The sequence below is a fragment of the Nannobrachium achirus genome (assembly GCF_963921795.1).
Source record: "Nannobrachium achirus genome assembly, chromosome: 6".
Taxonomy (NCBI): Eukaryota; Metazoa; Chordata; class Actinopteri; order Myctophiformes; family Myctophidae; genus Nannobrachium; species Nannobrachium achirus.
Genome location: NC_137815.1, coordinates 6,961,917 through 6,983,543, shown reverse-complemented (window position 1 = coordinate 6,983,543; position 21,627 = coordinate 6,961,917).

Sequence of the window (21,627 nt, the reverse complement as noted above, 5' to 3'; positions counted from 1 at the left end):
ATGATGACAGTGGTTGTTTTGTTATTGTCTTTTCTCTGTGGGAGAGTGGCATGCCTCAGTGTCGTTGCTATCCACTTTGTAGAAAATCAGCGACCTGGTGCTCCACAGAAAAGCATCCAGCTCGCTAGGCTCATCAACCTCAGTGCTCACAGCCGCCGCCTTAGCATACGACCTGGGTTTGATTTGGAGCCCTGTGACAATCATGACATTCATTTGGCTGTATTGCTCCAGAGTCCGTTACTCTATTTTCCAAGGAGGCAATTTGCCGGTCCTTCTCTGTCATTTGTAGTTTTAGTTGCTTTACCTCCAACACCAGGTCCAAGATCGCTTTCTGCCGCTCTTTGATCGTAGAGACTTCGGCTGATAAAAAATCAAGCGAGTCTTTTATCTCCCCACCTTCCTCCGCTGTCGTGTGCTTTTTTGGTGGCATCTTAATCCTTAGTGATAGCTTTTGCCGTTATAGTAACCAACTATAGGCTAAGTGCAATAAATGTTTGGAGTGCCATGCATCTCCCGCACTGCGCCGCCCTCCACCACTTCACATATCAACCATTGAAAACGGTCTCTCACTCTTTTTTCTTTCTTTTTGTTCATATGTGACTAGGTCTGGTACTTTGTTCCTTATGTCTGCATGCTCATTTTTCTTTTTTGTACAGATTATCCCAGTACAGAATCTAAGCTTTCATATGATGTATCATTTGTTGAAATTGGAGCTTATTTGAAGAAGTTATGGACATTTTAAACTTGTTGCACCATAAAGCCCAAAGTGCTTAAAAATCCATTTGAATGCCAGGAACATTTTGTCACCTCTGGGTAGCCAATAGTGGGTGTGACAATGGGAGGGACAATAGGTACTTGTCTACACCCCTAAATCACTCCCCCCAAGTCAAACCACCCCCACAGTGGTATAGCTGTCAACATCAAATTTACTTTTATTTACTACAATTATTTAAAACTACTATTTAGTAGTAGACCTGTGGTAATATATTGTGCTATAGTGCTTGCAGCCATGTCAGAAATAGTGGCCAGTGGTCTTTTCTACCTCCTCCCCTCCTTATATGCTCATCCTGTCATTTTCTTCTTTTTGTAGTTTTTATTTTTCACTAAAATAGTGTATTACAAAAGTACCTTCATTTTATAATTAAGTAAAAGTATCAATACTGCAATGTAGAATCACTCTGTTACAAGTAAAAGTCCAGAATTAAAAATTTACTTGAGTAAAAGAGCAAAAGTATTGGTATCCAAATGTACTTAAAGTACCAAAAGTAAAAGTACAAAATGTTTGAAAATAGCAGATCTACAAGCTCACAACGCGTCGCACCGCACCACAATGCGTTGTGAGCTTGTAGATCGGCTATTTTCAAATAGCCTTGGTATAACATATCGCTAAAGTGGTTTATGTATGTTTTAAACTTAGTTATTGCTTTGTAGATTTTGATTTTAATAGTCCAAAACATACATTAACCACAAAGTCACAAAGTTCTATGGGGCACCAGTTTTCATCAGTCCACGTTGCTCTACGGGGATGCACGTGCGCAACACCGTAACTCGTGACCTATCGAAATTGGTAGCCGCCGGCCATTCATTTTTTCCGGATCGCCAATGAAGCCTGGGTTTCCGAGGCTACCGCCGGCTAACTGTGCTATACATGTAACATCATCACTCATCAGTGTTTGTGTAACTTAAGTCAGAAGGATAATCTGACGGTTCTGACAGGCTTAACCGCCCGCGTTGTGAGCTTGTAGAAGAGCAACAATATCCCAGTTGTGTATAGGCTACGATATCTGCGTTTGCCTGCACGTTAGCGTTAGCCATTAGCCACTGCTAACTGCGTGAAGCTAACGCTATTGTGTATCTCGCAGGTCGGCCACTAGTCTGTAGTATAACAAAGCCCCGCCGTTCTCGAACGCTTCTTGCCTTTTGTGAACATTATATCCAAAAAGTAAAGGTCCTATGCCGGTCTCTCATCTGTTTACTTCATAAGCGTGGAAGAAATTCGAATCAGCTTGTTGAAATAAAGTTTATATCGCTCATTTTGTCAGCCGGTCCTTTGTTTTTTACATGCTACCTCCCCTGGTCACGTGGTATAGACACAACGAATAATAGAGGGGAAAATAATGCACCGGCTGACAAAATGAGCGATATAAACTCTTTATTTCAACACGCTGATTGGATTTTCTTCCACGCTTGAAAAGTAAACAGTTGAGAGAAGTGTATAGGACCTTTACTTTTTGGACAGAATGTTCACAAAAGGTAATAAGCGTTCGTGAGCGGCGGGCCTCATTGTTTTACCACAGACGAGAGGCTGAGTTGTGAGATACGCTGTATAGCGTTAGCTTCCCATTAGCGCCGACTGTTCCATTACGAGAAGACATCATCGCTGCGTCTCTGTGTGCCCGATAGCGACTCAGAGTCAGATCACGACGTATAAATCAAAAAATAAATCCTTCCAGAATACTGTCTTCTGCAAACCAATAACATTAGCGAGATGAAGTTAGTCACTGAGATGTGTTTACACACTAGAACCAGATGCACCACTGTATGGGCGGTGCTCAAAGCGTGAAATACGAGACAATTACTTTTCAGAGCGCTATCTCTCCTCCCCCAAAAACCACGTACAGTTTCTTCCAAAAGCAGCCTAGTTTAACAAATAAAACTAGCCATTGTAGTACCTTAAAACAACTATCTTTTGACACGAAACCCTTGTTATAAATTCGAACTTGTGTGAATTTGAAAAAAACGAAAAATACAAAAAACGACTTTGACTTAATTTTCTCACTTTTCTGCCGTTTTAAAATCGGCGACATTAGGACGGTTTCACCAGCCTGGGACACATATATGAACCCTCGTGTATGTCACAGCTTCTCAGGTGTCTTCTAACATCACACAGCTTACTAAAGTGTTTTCTACAAACTGTACATGTCTTCTCCTGGGTAAACGCCACAGGGAGGTGCCGAACGTCTAGGCAATAGATACAATGAGAGGGTGGAGAAAACCATTAAAGAGGTGGTGCTACAGTGTTGTACTTTTCTGTTTTGTGTCTATGGAGTTAACATTAATCTAATGGACCCCAAGGTGTGGTTATAATATGTGAATACCGGTATGTCTTCCCTGTGTATTTGTATTAAAAAAAAAATCTATATTATAGTACATTTAAAAAAAAGTCACCTACTTGTCGTTAATGCGAGACACCCGTGGCCGCGGTCAGATCGTGGAGAGCGGAGGGAATTCAAATACCAAATATTAAATACAAAATCAACTTGACCAACTCACTAAAATGGAGCCGGGGAAAATTGACCCGATCTGGATGTCTATCTGGCCCGAACTGTGTCCAAACGCTGAGGTCAACATGGTGTTGTGCTGAAGGGAGCTCGCTGCTTGTTGGTGCCGTGTTCCCCACTACTATACGTCCCTTGAATTGGAAGTTTATTTTGTGACGGTTGTGGTTGTGTGCAGTGCACTCTGCAAGCCTCGTCCGACCATCCGACACACACATTACCAAGTCAATCCTAGGTTATACCCCGTCGTCATGGCGTGTTCCGTGCCAGAAGTGGCTGATCTACAAGCTCACAACGCGTTGTGAGCTTGCAGATCGGCTACTTTCCAGACACAGAAACTTGCAGGATGAGTGTGCACAGCCGGCAGCGAGTCACTGCAGTCAGACGTATATTATTTATATTACTTAATAAACGTTCCTCCTCACTCCCTCTCCTCCAGTCAGAGAAATCAATCTGCCTCCGCCAGTGGCTTTGAGCACCACTGACAGTCAGTTCGGGGAAATCTCGCTTTTGCGAACGCCCATCATTTCGACCGGAGGGTTAGCGACTCACTACACGGAGGTTAAGGTTAGGGTGAGGGTTAGAGTCGGGTGTCGAAAAGATGAGATGTAGTAACAGCGACACGCTCCCCGTCAGTTCAGCAAAAGCTAAGGTATGGCAACATGACTGGTGTCTTGCACGTGCGAAGGCACGCATGCAAGATACCATTCATGTTGCCAATCCTTTGCAACAGGCATGATGAATTTATTTCATGAAGTACATTTTATATTTTCCCCTGTAGCCAAAGTATGGTAGCTGCCAATGCTGCCATACCTTGCCACTGACGCCTCTGCAGTGCTGCACTCAAGATTGGCTGCGCTGCGGGACAATATGCGAAAACAGACGATAAATATTTGGGAGCATAATTACGCATGTCTCATTAAAAACTATATATATTATAGGTGAAGCGTAAATACACTATATGTAGGCCGGGCGGGCACATGACACTACAGCATTTTGTGTGAATTTGTGCGTTGTCAATTGTCATGTAAACACACCAACCCTAAGGACAAAACGAGCCAATACGAGGTGTAAACACAATGCCGTTTTGGTAACAACACCAAAATGAGAACGGCTCCTTCTCCGTCTAATCATCCCCTGAATCAGTCATCCTCCCTGAAGACACACCAGCAGATCCACACTGGAGAAAAACCTTTCCATTGTGAACTTTGTGGCAAGAGTTTCAGTTCTTCGAGTCACCTGAAGGAACACCAGCGTATCCACACGGGAGAAAATCCTTTCCACTGTAAACTGTGTAACGAGAGTTTCAATCACTCATCTCACCTGAAGTTCCACCAGCGTGTCCACACTAGAGAAAAACCCTTTCATTGTAAACATTGTGACAAGAGTTTCAGTCAGTTAGGAAATCTAAAGGCACATGAGCCTATCCACACTGGAGAAAAACCTTTCCATTGTAAACATTGTGACAAGAGTTTCAGTCATCCACACTGGAGAAAAACCTTTCCATTGTAAACATTGTGACAAGGGTTTCAGTCAGTCATCTAACCTGAATAGATATGTGTCCAAACTATAGAAAGACCTTTCCAGTGTAAACATTTGACAAGAGTTTTCCCCTGTGGTGCAACAGGCTATGTCGGGCGTTTGTGCGTCTGTTCGGGTCAATAATAGCATGTAATGATAGCATAATGTATTGTGGTTTTATGTTCCATCGTCACACCAACTAGTTCATATTTTGAGTGCAAAACTATGAACTATGAAAACTATGCATTTCAGCACGTGTGCACCGGGCTTCCCCCTGGCCTCCCCCTAAAACAGTGGTTCTCAACCTTTTCAGGCTACGACCGCCAAAATAATCATATTTTAACTGGGGAACCCCACCCTGATTAACTGGGGACCCCCGACCCTGACGAGCACTAAGAGTTGAGGAATTACATTTTGTATAACACAGTTCTATTGTGAAAATAGCAGATACATTTGCGAGACGTAGTGAGCATGTAGATTGGCTATTTTCACAATTTCTGCCTTGAAAATGTTTAATTTGTCATGTTTTTTTTTCTTCTTTTTTTTTTTTAAGTCCTCAAAATGTCCCTTAAGGAATCTGCAGATACCCTCTATACACTTAAACTTTATGTTGGCGTGTTTACTGTTGAGTGAGAAAACAATGTTAACATTAAGATAATCATCTGGGGACCCCTCAAAATAATTTGGACCCCTGGGGGTCCCGACCCAAAGGTTGAGAACCACTGCCCTAGGATAACCTTTTTTTCCTGCAGGAAACCCTGTCTCACAGTCTGGGAGTGGGCGTGTCTGGACCTGCTGCCTGTCAGGTTGGACACACCTGGAAACAATCATCTGCAATTAAGCCAGGCCTATTTAAGCCCCAGCTGGACTCTTGCTCCCATTTGTTTGGCCACAGCGCAGCATGACACCAGACCAGAGACCAGTAGGCAGGAGTCCACTGCCGGTTACACACAGTTCTTCAGAATCACCAACAGCCCTGTTAGTGGAACTGAGGGGCATAAATCCATCCATGGGCCAAGTTTCCCAAGTGTGTCACACAAAATGCTGGGCCCTGGGTACAAGGATTCACTGCGGGCCCCCCATGAATGTTCTTCAAAGGAGGGGGAGTTTAACGCATTTAGACTGGGAACGCATTATTTTGTGCTTCAACTCGCGCTGCAAGCTTGTAGATCTGCTATTATTTGCGCAAGTCTTTGAAAATGTCAAATCCTTCTAAGGTTTCTTGAAAATCCTATGTTTCTATGTCAGTGGTGCTCAAACCCTTTCATGTGAAGGATCCCCAAAATTATTCTATTTGGCCACGGACCCCCCCATTTGAAAATATTTAGTTCCAGGGACCTCCCAGAAGCGGCACTCAGTGCCACGCTGCAAGCTTGTATATCTGCTATTTTAATAGCTAAAGTATAAAATAATGAAGGCCCCTCTACCTTGGGCACTAGTAACTCAGTCCCACTTCCCTCCCCCTGTGCCCAGATCTATGAATGAACACCAGCCCCTCATGCACATTGCACAGAGGTTCAGTTCGAAGTAAATGCATTCCACCAAACTTCCAACTCAGTTTTGCCAGTTGCCAGCTGGAATTGTTTGACCAAAAAGAGACATGTATGTCCTTATCATAGCCTTGGTTGTAATGTTAGTTTTTACCTTTCAACAACTTAAACCACCAAAACTCCTCGCAGGTACGAGAAATGTGGTCGTCTGGAAAAAATAAATGAACACATTAATTAAGATGTTAAGCCAGATTGCTGCTTCTTTGACTTCCTGAACTGGTCAGCCATCTCTGAGATGAAAGTATTGACAGCAACATCTGGTCTCTCACAGAAGGTTCTATAACATAGTGGACAATTACACACATCTTTAGTGTCCCAGTAATGTGTGATGCAGCCTTTGCAGTAGTTGTGTCCACATGGAGTGGTCATTGGATCAACAAATACATCCAGCCAGACAGCACACAGGAACTGCTCTTCAGGCAGGAAGCTGCTGGCAGAAAGCAGGGTTTAACCCATGTTATGGGAGCCAATCAGAATGTAGGGTTTAACCCATATGAGGAAGGTTGTTTCCAGGGCTTATAAACAATTTGAGCAGCAGTGTGCCAAAAAATAGCAGATCTACGGCAAAGAGCTTTGGGGGAGAAAGAGCTGTGAAAGTACTGAGTGAAAGGTCAAGTTTATTAAGTATTGACGGTTCAAGTGGTTAAATATCTGAAAACACAAATTGTCATGAATCCAAAATACACAGATGATTGTGCTGTCAAATGATGAAACTATATGGCATCTATGAAAAGGTTGTGGGGGTCCCTGCTTCCCTCAAATAAGGGGTCCTTGGCCTGAAAACATTGAAGACTCCTGCTTTACACCTGTAGATTTCACAGACTCCCCCCTTGTGAAGAACAACTCCCCCACCGACTCCAATCCCGGCACCTCTTGTGCATCCTCTCCTTCATGTGGTGCCAGCTTCTTTCCAGGTGCCCCTGGCCTGCGCCCCCACATCTGGTTTTCCTCCTTCTTTAAATGGGTTTTTCAACCTCCCACGTCTGTCTGAGTTAGTCTTAGACGTGTCTTGCTTCGGGGAGGGCTTCTGCCGATGTTCTCACTGATATCCATCTCCCTCCCTCTTTCCCGTCGTAGAAGAGGAAGGAGCCCCGTCGCTAAAGATGCACCGCCTCCGTACCTTATCTCCAGGGAAGCTAAGGAACACAGACAGCATCATCTGTCCGTCTGTCCTGTAGAAAGTCACTCTTCACTGGCGATTATAGTAATTTCTCCCAAGTCGCCTCCACAGCGTAGGTGACTCTAGGCAGCTGCTGTCCGTTCACCTCCAGGAGGTCGTACAGGTTTCTTCATCCAGCTACAGACTGGAGGAAGAGGAGGGAGCACCCGTGTGAAGTTCTTTGGTTGTCTGAGAAGCTGCTTGTCAACGAGTGTGAGGGAGGAAAGGTCACTTTCCTGATGGATGCGACGAAAGAGCTCAGGGACGCACGCTGTGATGGCCTCCATGTCGTCATCGGAGAGACGGCGGTTTCTCAGGTTGAAAATGAACTTTGAAAGACAATTATGTAGTAATAATTAGGCTATAAAAGTTACTTCCGCTATCTTGATGACCTGCATGGGGATAGCACCTGTTCCTGTGTCATGTCTGCGCACAGACTCCATCTACAGTATATGCGACATAAATTAGAAGACAGGCATGGCAAAGAGGTCACATTATATTCACATTATTATATTTCTTGCATGTACAGGCCTAAGTAAATAGTATTTTTACTGCATAGTTTTACACTGTGCAGAGCACAAAGAACATACTTAAGTTAAGTAACCTCCCACGTCTGTCTGAGTTACAGTCTTAGACTTGTCTTTCTTCAAGGAGAGTTTCTGCCGATGTTCTCACTGACATCAATCTCCCACCCTCTTTCCCGTCGTAGAAGAGGAAGGCGCCCCGTCGCTAAAGTTGCAACGCCTCCATAACTTATCTCCAGGGAAGCTAAGGAACACCGACAGCATCATCTGTCTGTCTGTCCTGTAGAAAGTCACTTTCCACTGGTGATTGGAGCGCCCGACCCCCCTTCTCATGTGGTTTCCACTCCGTAGGTGACTCACCGTAGGTTCACCTCCAGGAGGTCATACTGGTTTCTGGCGTTCCACCTGTTCAACATTTTACAATGTCAGGGTGGGGCGGAGTCACCAGGGACCCAGAGAAGACCTGGAAGAAGGTGGTGTCTGTAGTGGCCATCACCGCTGGTGGTTTCACAGCTTTCCACGTTTCCACGACTCACTTGTTTTCCATCCTCAGAAAGAATGAGAAAGTTATTAGCTGTATCAGGGTCCAAAGTTAAATCCACAGGAAGTCAGCCAAAAGGCTGTTGTCGCCATCCTGGTAGTTTCCAGACAATCGTAAGAAATAGTCCCACCGATATAGACCTTAGGGCCTGCTGAAACTCCACCGAAGTTGGGTCTGGATTGAACAGATTGAACCTGCTGGTCAACACAAATGTGTTTCCTTGGTCTATAAATAAAGTAACAGAAAAAGGAAAATGTACAGTGTACTGGAAACGCGTCCATGTGGGCCAGGAGCAACTGGGGGGACATCGATCCCCCTCCAGTCCAGGGAAACTCCAAGGCAGTCCACAACAACAGACTGACAGATAATATAATGTAACAATACAAAAGTAATTGTATTTACCTCATTTTATTTTAAACAAACTACCTATCAGAGATTGCACAAACTATCTGGCTATAACTTATCTGTTATATGGACAATGTAGTTTCCTCAGACTGGTTGAAGTTGTCCTGATCACTCCTGGCAATTGGATTTCACGGAGCAGAGGGGAAGGAAATCTGCTCCATGAAATCTCAAAATTTCAAATTTCAAAAATCCTTTACCGTCAAATCCGTAAAAATGTACAAATCCAAACCCCGAAAGTCTGTTCAGCTCCCTAAACGGCGCCTAGGGAACTCACGCGGCGGTACGTAAAAATACAACCGGCGCCGAACATCTTCTCGGGGACGCTGAGAGCCACATCAGCGCCGAGGGAAGCTCCGGGAGGAGCAGGCTCTCCCAAAAAAAAGTTTAAACAATAGTATGGTCCAAACGCACAAACGAGCGGAACTACACGTGTTTTCTGTAGAAGAAAGTAAAAGTTGAAAAACAGAAAGTAGAAGAAAGTAAAAGTTGAAAAATGTATAAGTTATGATGAAATAACAAAAGATATAAGACAAGCAACGATGAAAATAACTTACTGAAGCAGTAAATCCTTTGTAACGGTGTCTCTGGCAGAGCTGTTGTAATGCACGTCTGATCCCAATAAGAGTCTGAAGCGCATTAACATCCATCGCGACCTGAACACCTGTTTGAAGAGAACGCGCTGTTCCCATTGGTCTGCTGCTCGTACGCGCAGTGCATGACGTTGTGCTGCTGATGCATTTTCATTTGTAAACAACAAAACTCTCCAGCCGCAGGTACACTAAACAGTGTCTCCAAAATGTGGTTGTCGCAGAACAATTTGTCGGGGTCTTAATTATTACTATGAACTTATTTTTACATTTCCTACAAAAAAAACATTACTTCTTCTATAATAGACTAGGGACCATTGTCAACAGCAGAGGGCGCCAAACGCTTGCGCACTTTGTAACTTACACAAGGTATTGGAAACTGGCCATGAATGTAAGCGGAGCCTGCATCACCACTGCGGGCATTGAGGCTAAAGAATACAACACTTCAGAATGATATGTCTGGTGACAGCAGGAGGGGACCTGGTGAGACGTAGGAGCCACTAGGATCTACTTTATTTATATCTAGGCCTATCTCTTCCTGGATTGACAATATTATGTTTGTTCACATCACAATACCCGTTTGCACAAGCTTCCAGCTACGCCAGCGGTGATCCTTCATCGTTGACTTTTCACTTGTGCTTATTACACTTTGGATGGTCGCATTTTATAGGCTTGTTACCCTTGTGAATTATTTTCATGTGCCTGCTCAGTGCCATTACTGGGTGATGAGGGGACATGAGTTAGAACCAATGGTCCACCTGCTGCAGTAGCCATGCTGTTGTCTTTGTTCGTACTCCATCATGTAATTCAGGGCAGCACTCGTTACCTTGCTAAAGACATTCAGTGCTGGGCCAACCTTCATCTTGCCAAAATGACTAGGTTGAAGGGTTTTACGAGACAACCTTTTAGCCATTATCAAAACCATCCCCTCTTGAAAAGTGAAGAAGTGAAGAAATAATCATCTCGGATTGGCATTAGCTGGTCTTTTTTAGCTCGCAGCTGCTGAACCAATTCTTGGCGTTCACTGGCCATGGCACAAACAAGGAAGGGTCAATGCGAGTCGGCGACCTTCGGGGTCGCCACAGCGGCCAAATCAAGTTGGGCTCCCATCGACTTTCTATACAGGAGGAAAATACCCAGCATTTGTTTTGCAAAAAAAAAAAAAAAAAAAACATTCCTTGGGCTAGAAATGGCCCCAGAAAACGCCCACAAAACTGTGAAAAGTTTTGACTCATCCCTTTTCATCACTAAACCATTATTTTCTGGGGCCATTTGTTTCCCAAGGAATGTTTGTTGTGCAAAATAAATGCTTGCAATGGATTCAGCATCATGACAAACCCCTAGTTAGACCCCTCACATCCTACTTAAATACCCAGAAAATAATTGTTTTTCAGGGTATTTTCCTCCTGTATAAAAAGTCGATGGGAGCCCAACTGGATTTGGCCGCTGTGGCGACCCTGAAGGGTGCCGACTCAGCGCCCTAGCTAAATCCCTAAGGCCTCTGACTATTTTGTTTTAATCAAATAAATAGTGTAACCCAAGTAAAAACGAATTAAAAGCAAATAAAAATGATACATCCTTGTCACGGAACGGAACACATCTGGGAGGGACCATCGTAATGGTTGCAGTTGGACCCCATAGATTCAGGCCGATCTCTACTGAGTGAAAGATCTCCATGCGGTGTTGCTGCATCTGAGGCCTGGACCTCTGGGAGTAGCTCTCCTTCACGGTGTAGCCTTGGAGGTACACCACCGTCCCCACGCCCATCCTCTGGTACCACTCTGGACACAGCTCATTCCACAGGACCAGAGACATGATGCCACTCTGGTCGGCCACCTCAAAGTACGCCTGGTACGGGTAAGGGATCTTGTGTCGAGACCTTCCATAGTAACGCGGTTACCAGAACAATAAGTTTTGTTTGCTATTTCTAGTGTGGGTGAATGCAGTTCCCTCAAAATGTGCCTGCAGAATAACTTATGCGTTTAATTTCCACACATTCTAGACCGTCCACGATAAACTGTCATACAATTTCATTGTTCAGTACATAAAGAACATTTAACCAGGCTACGTGTGTGTGTGTGTGTGTGTGTGTGTGTGTGTGTGTGTGTGTGTGTGTGTGTGTGCGTGCGTGCGCGCGCGCAAACTCTTTCAAAGTGCATGACAACCTGGTAAAAACACGTTTGGATCTAAAATAATGAAAGCTGCAACCATTTCCTTAATATGTGTGCTTAAAATCCTCCCTGAAACAATGTATGACTGTTGTATGAAACAAAGGAATCAACAAGAAATTGTACATAATATTTTATTATTAGAACAAACCTCAAGTGAAAAAAAAAAACATCTGCCAGTAGGTCTATGCCTATATTTTAGGTGAGACTCAAACACTCAAAACTAAACAAAAGCTGTGTCCACATGTCACAAGTGCCCAGTTGTGCAGGTGCCCACCTATCCACGTGCCCACATGTCCCTAGTTCCCAGTTGTCCAGGTGCCCAGATGTCCCTAGTGCCCAGTTGTCCACGTGCCCACATGTCCCTAGTGCCCAGTAGTCCAGGTGCCCAGATGTCTCTAGTGCCCAGTTGTCCACGTGCCCACATGTCCCTAGTGCTAAATGATGACTGTTATGTCAACATCTTCCGGGCCATAGTCCACTCGTGCCCGGGAGGGGAAGGCATCAGGATGTACCTGGAGCGCATTCCAGCGCTCCAAATGCGCTCCAGTGGTATGGTGGCGGTGCTGTCGTCAGCAAACAGGAGTTCCACCATCCCTATACTGGCCTTTCCTTTATGAGCACCAGAGGTATCGCAACAAATCTGTCCTCAAAAGGTACGAGAAACATTTTGTGTTCTATGTCCTCAATGTTGCACACCTCTGTTATATCCGACATATGACCTACCACACTGATGGCAAATGTGTTGGATGGCAGTGGGTATTCGAAGAATGACCCTTGATTCCCTAGCTTCCTAAAAACAACGTAGGATTTGTCCCTGCTGGAAATTATGTTGAGGGCTTTTGCAATAGAGCCCCCAATGGACACGTAGCAATTTGCCCTGTCCAACTCCAATGTGAATTTGTGCCCTATTTTCACTTCACGATACTGTGTGAATTCTGTACCAGAAAAGTACTCTGGTACAGAAAAAATTTGTTTTAGTCCATTGATAGTTTATAATTCATCTAGTAGCCATCTAGGACTGTGTCTATCTCTAATATTAGGCCTAATGAACCTAATTAGGCCTAATGAACCTAATTAGGCCTAACAAACGGGGGGGGGGGGGGGGGGGGGTCAGATGATTTGGTAATCAGTTGGGCTTTTAACATATCTTACATTGGATAGTTCTCTGGATAATCTAGAATTACACATCACATTGTTATTATATTAACAATAGGAAATTACCTCGATGCTGCTGTAATTTGATGTGTTTAGGATCAGGCCAGTGGGAGATGCTTTTCCCCTCAGATGGGAAATGCGGACTGTATTTCCCATCTGGAGGAAGGCACTGAGGACCGCCTCCCTCCACAACATAATTGTTCCTTTCTGCAATGAAAAGAAACAAGTGTTAACGATATGCAGAGCAGAACACAGATTAACACTTTAATCATCCACTTCAAAGCATATTAACACTTTAATCATCCACTTCAAAGCATATTAGCTATTTCACTGAGTTTAAAATGAACTTTGAAAGACATTTAAGTGGTATTGATTATAAAAGTATGTTACCTCGGATATTTTTAATTGCCTGCATGGGGACAGGTTGCCCACCTGTTTCCCCTGACCCATCATGCCGGCGCACGGACTCCATCTATATGTGACAGAAATGAGGAGACAAGCATGGCAAAAAGGTCACATCAGGCTAAACCACATTCATATGTGTGTTGCATAATGTAAATGTACTTTTACAGTATACAGAGCAAAGAGCTCAGAGAACATTTAAGTTGTAAAAAAAATTACAATAATAATAACAACAATGACGACTTACCGCTGTCATTCGCCCCTGAAGAGTGACAAAGTCGGTCCCGTGGCCGTGGTCGTTAACATAGTCGGCCAGCGGGATAGGTCGACTGGGTGGGCAGAGGAGCTGAAAGGCCAGCTCAGCGACCTCGCTGCTTACGTCCAGGGGACTGGTGTTGAAGAACTGGGTCTCCTTAGTGCACACCAGGGTGTTCGCCCCATAGGAACCAACCTTTGATTGATTGATTGATTGATTGAAGAATGTATTAGAAGTTTGCATAGGAAAAGTACAGTTTCATGACAGTACAGTTCATTGGTACAATGTCAAATAAAAGGAGATCCTAGAAGGTGTCTCTACTTTCTCAGCTAATTTAGACAGGAAACACTTAATGTAACATTGGAAGACAGACGGATAATAGCATGCTTTGCATGTAGGATATCATCAATAAGAAAATAACAAAAGTGAATAAAGCCTAATGCACAATGCCTAAAGTCTAAAGCGCATTGGATAAAGGCGATATATAAAATGCACCATTTACCATTTACCATGAAAAAAAAGAGAAGGGGGGGGGGGGGGGAGGGGAGGTAGGCCAACCTGATGATTTCTTATCATGTATGTGTGGCCCTCTCTGACCAACTCGGCCTGTTTTTGGAATACTGACATTTTGGCAGGGGTCTTTCCATCTGATAATGCCGCGTTGGCATTTGTGACCATTTGGATTGGTACGGGTTTGTCCCCCGACCAAACCCACCTGAGCACCTTGTTGGCAGTCTTCATATAGCTACGACTTTGAGCTTCAAACTCCGTAGCCTCTCATATGGCCCAGAGTTTCTTTTTTTTCTTTTTCACTGATCCACTTATACCCAAACGTGTCATGTTATCAATTAGAAAAAAAAGGTGCCCTCACAAGGCATCTCTGAGGGGGAGAAAAAGATGCTATGACACACCATTACAATTTCTAAATGTCACCAACTGAGCCACAAAATAAAAGTTAGTCATGATGAGTATTCAATGTTTGTCTCTATAGCCTACAATTGGCGTGTTAACCATACAAACATCACATGTATAGCCATTAGCCTACACTCCATAACATGAAATGTTCCAGGTCCAGGTCTATTAGAGAAGTTTACATTTCAACCACACAGTATGCTTTACACTTTTATCCAACACATGTAACGTCAATTAGGGAAAACCCAACAGTTTGCATTGATATTGGCTCATGTTTCAAAATGTGACCGACATAAAATAAAATAAATGGGAATTAACGTAGTCAGCTCAAGAGTGTAGACTAACCACACTTGCTCAAGTTACTGGATTAGAAAAAGGAAGTGTTACTGAAATCAAACATGGAAGGAGAGGAACCCGCACATTGTTTATGCTCCAAAAAAACATACTTTTATTTTTAGGCAACAGCAACGTTTCGACTATTATGTCTTCATCAGGCAAAAGTGAAATCAAACATGCCTTTTAATGTTGACCCCGCCCTTATGGCATTCAACAGTTTAACCCGAAGGTCATCACGTTCTGCTTGTAGCCTCTGGTTGACAGCCACTTGCCGCCTAATGGCCTCCATCCCAGTAGGGGCAAGAGCTGTCCGAGGTGTGACATTCACAACAAAGAAATGTTGTCCTGATTGTTGTTACAAGTTGTCACAAATAAAGCCAAGGTCTTATAAGGTAAATTCTTACCTTTCTTGGAAGCCTCTGGGACATTGACTTTCTTCTTGGAAGCACTGGCCCTTTTTGCCTTGCCACTCACTAGGCATCTCTGAGGGGGAGACAAAGATTCTGACACACCAATACATTGTCTAAATAGTCAACTGAGCCACACGTTAAATGTTTCTCATGATGAGTATTCGGTGTTTGTAACTATACAGTAGCCGTTTTAACCATATAAACCCACATCTCTTGTGGAGCTAACTTTTTCCAAAAGTAGCCAATCTATAAGCTCATAAGGTCTTATGGACCTACAGGCCCAAAAGCTCAAGAGTATGCTATTCAGATCCATCTCTGGGGGGGAAACAAGAAGGAAAGAAAGACACATAGAAGACGCTAGTCATAAATGATTAACTTATTGGATGCATAACCTTCATCAGGTAATCATAATGTATTAGAAGCAGTCAGTCAAGAGTGCATTATAATGCACTATGAGTACCAGTGAATCCTTCCACAGGCTTACTAAAGGGCTTCTTTAAAACCCTGCCTTGTCACCAAACGGAGAGAATGTCACGCTGATCCTGTTTGTTGGCTGATGGTTTACATGAACTTATTTGAATGAATTGAATTGAATTGCATTTTTATAGCGCTTTTCTAAGCAAGTTGCGAACTCAAAGCGCTTACAATGGTTCATTCATTCATACATTGGGAGGTGAAGCGGCGAACAGTCAACGCCAGCGTCCTCACTTCCCACATTCACACACCAATGGTGGCAACTGACCAGCTAACACCATTGGAGGCAACGCAGGGTTCAGTGTCTTGCCCAAGGACACTTCGACATGTAGACAGGAGTAGCCGGGATGTGAACCGCCGTCCCACGGATCATTGGCCACCCCGCTAAGGACCCTGCTCATTCTACAGGTTTTCGACCCCTGCCCCCGCTTGGCCCCCCCGGGGGCCTCCGGGGCGCCCGCTTTTGCCACAGCCCCGGGCCAGTGCCGCCCCAGGCCCGAGGAAAGCGCCCGGGGCGCGCCGGCGTGGCCCGGTGTGCCCGCGAACGGCCTCGGCCCCCGGATATTGAAACGCCGAGGCCCGTCGTTTCAAATCTGGCCGCTGCGTTTCATTTCCGGCATGACCCGCCTCCACGCCTGTGGTGGGCGTGTGGATGGGCATGGCTTGGCCCCATGTAAATTAGGTTTATAGTATGCTATTACCAATGCAGCATTTTTCCTGAAAGTGATTTTAATAACTATATAAAAAAAATACATTTAAAATGTGTTTAGTTCTGTTTACAGGTGCAGTGGCCACACACACACACACACACACACACACACACACACACACACACACACACACACACACACACACACACACACACAATATTTGACAATTTGGCCAATATTTAATTTGTCATTTTAGAGGTTTATATTAAAAAGTCCTTAAATTGTCACTGTAGAAATGTGCAGATACCCCCCTCTATACCAGGGGTCTTCAACCTTTTCAGGCCAAGGACCCCTTAGTCAAGAAAGAGATGAAGCAGGGACCCCCACAACCCATAGATACCATATAGTTTCATCATTTGATAGCATAATAATCTGTGTATTTTTTTTTTCATGTCACAAACACAAATTGATTCATGTCAATTTGTGTTTTCAGATATTTAACCACTTGAACCATCAATACTTAATAAACTTTACCTTTCATTCTGTACTTAGTCTGCTCTTTTTCCCCTCTACACCAAATCTCTTTAGCTGAAAATAGCCGATCTGCAAGCTCACGCCTTGTGAGCTTGTAGATCGGCTATTTTTGGCTAAAGATATCAGAATATGGACGCCAGGGTTCAAGTGGTTAATATAAAAAATCACACAAAGATTTGGAGGACCCCCTGTTGTAGCTCTGAGGACCCCCTAGGGGTCCCGGACCCCCTGTTGAAGACCGCTGCTCTATACACTTTGACTTTATGTTGGGTTTTTTTTTTACTGTTGAGTGAGAAAACAATGTTGCACATTAAGTTAATCATCTGGGGAACCATCACAATAATTTAGGGACCCCTCTGGGGGTCCCGACCCACAGGTTGAGAACCACTGCTGTAAACAACATAGCACTGTGTACTGTGAATTAACCAGCCAGCTAGCTGTTAATCTGAAGATCGCCTCGTTCCCAGCCTTTACTCATTGAGTAAAAGCTACGGTGAGTCAGTTTAACTCTAATCTTCAATTCTACTGCTGTTTTTGATCACTTGATGCATTATATTACTCATGTCATTAAGTTATGTCTGACAGTTTCCAATAAAAACAAGCAGTGTGCAGGAAAAGTCATACTTTTTAAACTACTCAAATCATTCAGTAATAATTGTATCCATCAGCTACTTATGTTATCAAACTCCTAAAGGTGCTGCCAGTGCATAACTTGAACGCCAGCATGCATATTCTGGGGGGGAACATTAGCCAGAAATAGACGATTTGCAAGCTCACAACATGGCATGGTGCATCGTCACAAATTGATTGATCTACAAGCTCAATTGTGAGCTTGTATTCTGATAGTAATCATTGCTGCTAGAGCAGTGGTCCATCGTTTTTAATTTCAAGGACCCCCATAACTTTGACATTGTCTACATGGAACCACACCTGTAAGGGTTCATTTGGTTACACTTGTACACTGTCAGAGTTACAAACGTGTGTCCATTTGTTTTAATATCAATCAATATGATGGGGACCACCGTGGGGGTCCTCAGACCCACATACATTATAAGTTGGGTTACAAATTTAATCCAAGAGCCCCACAAAGATCAGCTTATTCATGGACATTTCTTTTAACACATTGAGAGGGAAATTGAGAGAGATGGGATTGGGAATACAGAGCCATTTAAATTCTTATTTTCACAAATAAATCTCACTTGCAGCAATAAGTATAGCAAATGACAAATTGCCATCACTCAATTCTGTCTTACAGAAGCAGAATCTTCTAGGCACTTGCAGATCCTGGACTTCTGGGAAGGTTGAAGAGGCATACATCACTTTCATCGACTATGCAGGCCTACGCTGGCCTTAACCATGGGAATGTCCCCACTTAAGACCCGATCACATTTTACCAGTGGTTAAAGGGTGTGACTTAAATGTATGTATTGGGGAAAGAAAGATGGTCATGTTACTACAATAATAAATACAAAAGTTGTACAACTTGAAACCATGATGCAATGGGAGTTTTTAATAAAAACGTGTTTCAACAACGTTTGTCCAGTTATGCAATACTATAAAATTTCCAATATTTCTCTGTACACCAAATGTCTTTGCTGAAATAGCAGATCTACTAGCTATCAATGTGATCCCTTGTGAGCTTGTAGATACTGGTATTTTCACCAAATGTTCATGCTAGGGTTCATATGGTTATGGTGAATAAGCAATTTGACTGAGATAGCCAAAGTGTTACTACAAGGTGGGCTGCTTATTTTTATTAAGCACTTGAACCCTAGCATCCCTCTGCGGAACATAAGCCAAAAATAGCAAGTCACAAGTTTGTTGTGAGCTTGTAGATCGGCTATTTTCTGCAAAGAGGTTTTGTGGTGAGGGGAAGAGGAGCCAAGGATTGTCTAACAAACAACCATTTACACAACACGGATGATATAGTAAATGGAGCAACAATTTTATGCAATATGTAGTGGTCTCTGCTTGATCGGTCTCAGCTAAGGGGTCCTTGGCCTGAACATGTTGAAGACCCCTGCAGTAGAAAGTACGTATCGATGACGAGCTATAGTCATCTCTGGAACGCAAGGCCAGATGCAGGAGGAGGCAGAACAGCTGATCACATCTCTGAAAATAAAAAATTGGGTGTAAAACAAATGGCAAGTAATCCACTTGAAAATGTATCTTCTGTTTACTTGAGCAGAAGAGACAGGGAGCAGAAATAACACTGACAGTGGTTCACCTTTAGGAGTTTGATAGCATAAAAGTAGCTGATAGATAAAAGTATTACTGAAGGACTTGAATAATTTAAATGACTGCATTAGTGAATTAAATAATGACTCTTCCTGCACACTGACAGTGGTTCTCAAAGTGGATTTCAGGGACCCCCAGGGGTCCTCTGGTGAACAAATGGACCCAAGTTTGTAACTCTGACAGTGTACAAGTGGAAATGGTCCCTTACAGGTTCATTTGGTTCCATTTCTGTCAAGTTAGACCTGTATGGGTCAATTTAGACCCCCTAAAAGGAGTCCCACTTTGACAACCCCTGCTTTATATGGCTACGTGGTTATATTTAATTAATATGGGATCATTCATTTATTTTCATTATATCTACAAAGAATAACGGCCCGTTCACGCCAATAATTACGTGTGAACGACCGTCACCTTAAGCTTTGAATATTAGCATTTACATTGTGTAAGATCTGTTGATATTGGCCACATATTAAGACCTTTCATGATAAATACAATGGGGGAAAATCGCTGTCATTAGCATTCTTAGCTAGCTTCCATTCAGTATCCACTACATTGTCATGGCACATATCCCAGATTGACCAAATAAAACACCCATTGCCCTGATATAGATGAGCAAAAACGTTGCACTGTCATCTCTCTTAAAAGATTATAGTCAGATTGAGCCATGGCTGTACATTATTGTAAACACTGCAGTCTAAAGCCAACTCCTAATGTATATCTGGACTAGTTTCCCAACTCCAAATGGACACAAAACGTCACCACATGATGCTTAATAAGCCAAACATCCCTGAGTCTAATTAAGGCACTGTCCTGTCAGAATTTTGACTTTGATAGCAGCAACATGTCATTTAATTCCATGTTGAAAAAGGCGAGGCTAGCATGCTAACAGCAGGCTACTCTAGCCATTTACCATGCTAACAACAGGCTACTGTATTCTTTTGTTTAATCATGGACAAATTCAAACCTGCCTATTAATCACACAATGTTGGACCTGTTTTTCGTTGCAAATTCAAATCATTAGACTATAATGTGCAATTACCTCTTGATACTGTGGTTATGCTCTTGGTGGCCTCCACGATTTACTGTGAATAAATGAATGCAGCTACAGTTCCTCTCCTGTCCTGTTAGCTCTGTGTTAGAGATGGGACGTTAGCGAACGAATCAAGTCTTTTGAACGGTTCTTTGAAATGAACGATGGGATCCGGTTCGCATATAGTAACTGAATGGGCCATTCTTTTGAACGGCTCTTTGAAATGAACGAATTCCAGAGATCCGGCTCACTTTAAAGAGCCATAAATCCCATCGCTACGACAAGTTTACTCTTTCAAAAATGAAGCAAATGCTGTCAGGTAACAAAACGAGGGTTTATCTTGGCAGGCCTTGGCAGATAAAACATTTAAAATATTTAACAGCTATATTTTAGGAGGTGCTCTGTGGTTTAATATTAATTAAATTAGCCTGCACTCCAGTGGAAAATCCAACATGGCCGTTCTCAGTGTTCTGAAAGCCAAAAGCCAGAGAGAGGACGTTTGACTGACAGGCGGGCCGGCCAATGGGACGACACGACCGCCTTGCATCACTCCAAAGCCCTGACCAATGGGGTGGCTGAGGCGTGGCTCCCCATTTAGACTCTGAATTAGACTTTGGAATGAGAACATCATTTCCCACTGGGCTCTACTTCCTGAGCCACAGCCGCCCATCTGGTTGTCCATGCTGGCGACTAAAGCCGCAAACTTCCTGAGCCACAGCCGCCCATCTGGTTGTCCATGCTGGCGACTAAAGCCGCAAACAGTCCCTCATCGTCTTCCTCATCACTTTAACATCTTGTAAATAGTCCCTCCACCAAGCAACTGTTCTTTCCCCTGCCGTTCTCATGTTGCTCCCCATCTCTGAATAACGGATCTCGAACAACTCATCGACCTCGTCAGAGGTTAGGGGTTTCGGACTGAAGCACATCGCTGGTCCGAACGAATCAGGATATTTCTCTATATTTTCCAAGACTCCAAGTTTTCAACTCTTCTCGGAACCTTTCAAATGGAGCGCGGGCTTGATTGATAACTTGAAACCTCAGTATAGCCTCTACAAGTCCACCAAAAAAGTTGTAAACTGTAGAATGACTAAGCAACCACCACATACAGATTTCTGGTCGGTCACCCTTTTACATGTAAAAATGCGAGCCATTCATGCATGCCTCCCAGGCTAGGCTCCTCTGACAGAGAAGAGCTCATTAATTCAGGAAACAGCGCAAATGTGTCAGATGGATTAATTTTTTTCAAGGTGCATGACAATCTGGTACAAACACATTTGGATCTAGAATAATGAAAGCTACAACCATTTCCTTAATATTTGTGCTTAAAATCCTCCCTGAAACAATGTATGACATAAAGGAATATTTTATTATTAGAAAGAAAAAAAAAGAAGAGGAGGGACAACTGCCTGGCAATTAAACAATCAATGTGATGTCGACTCCTTCTGGGCCAAAATCGACCCGTGCCCGAACGGGAATCCTTCAGGATGAACCTGG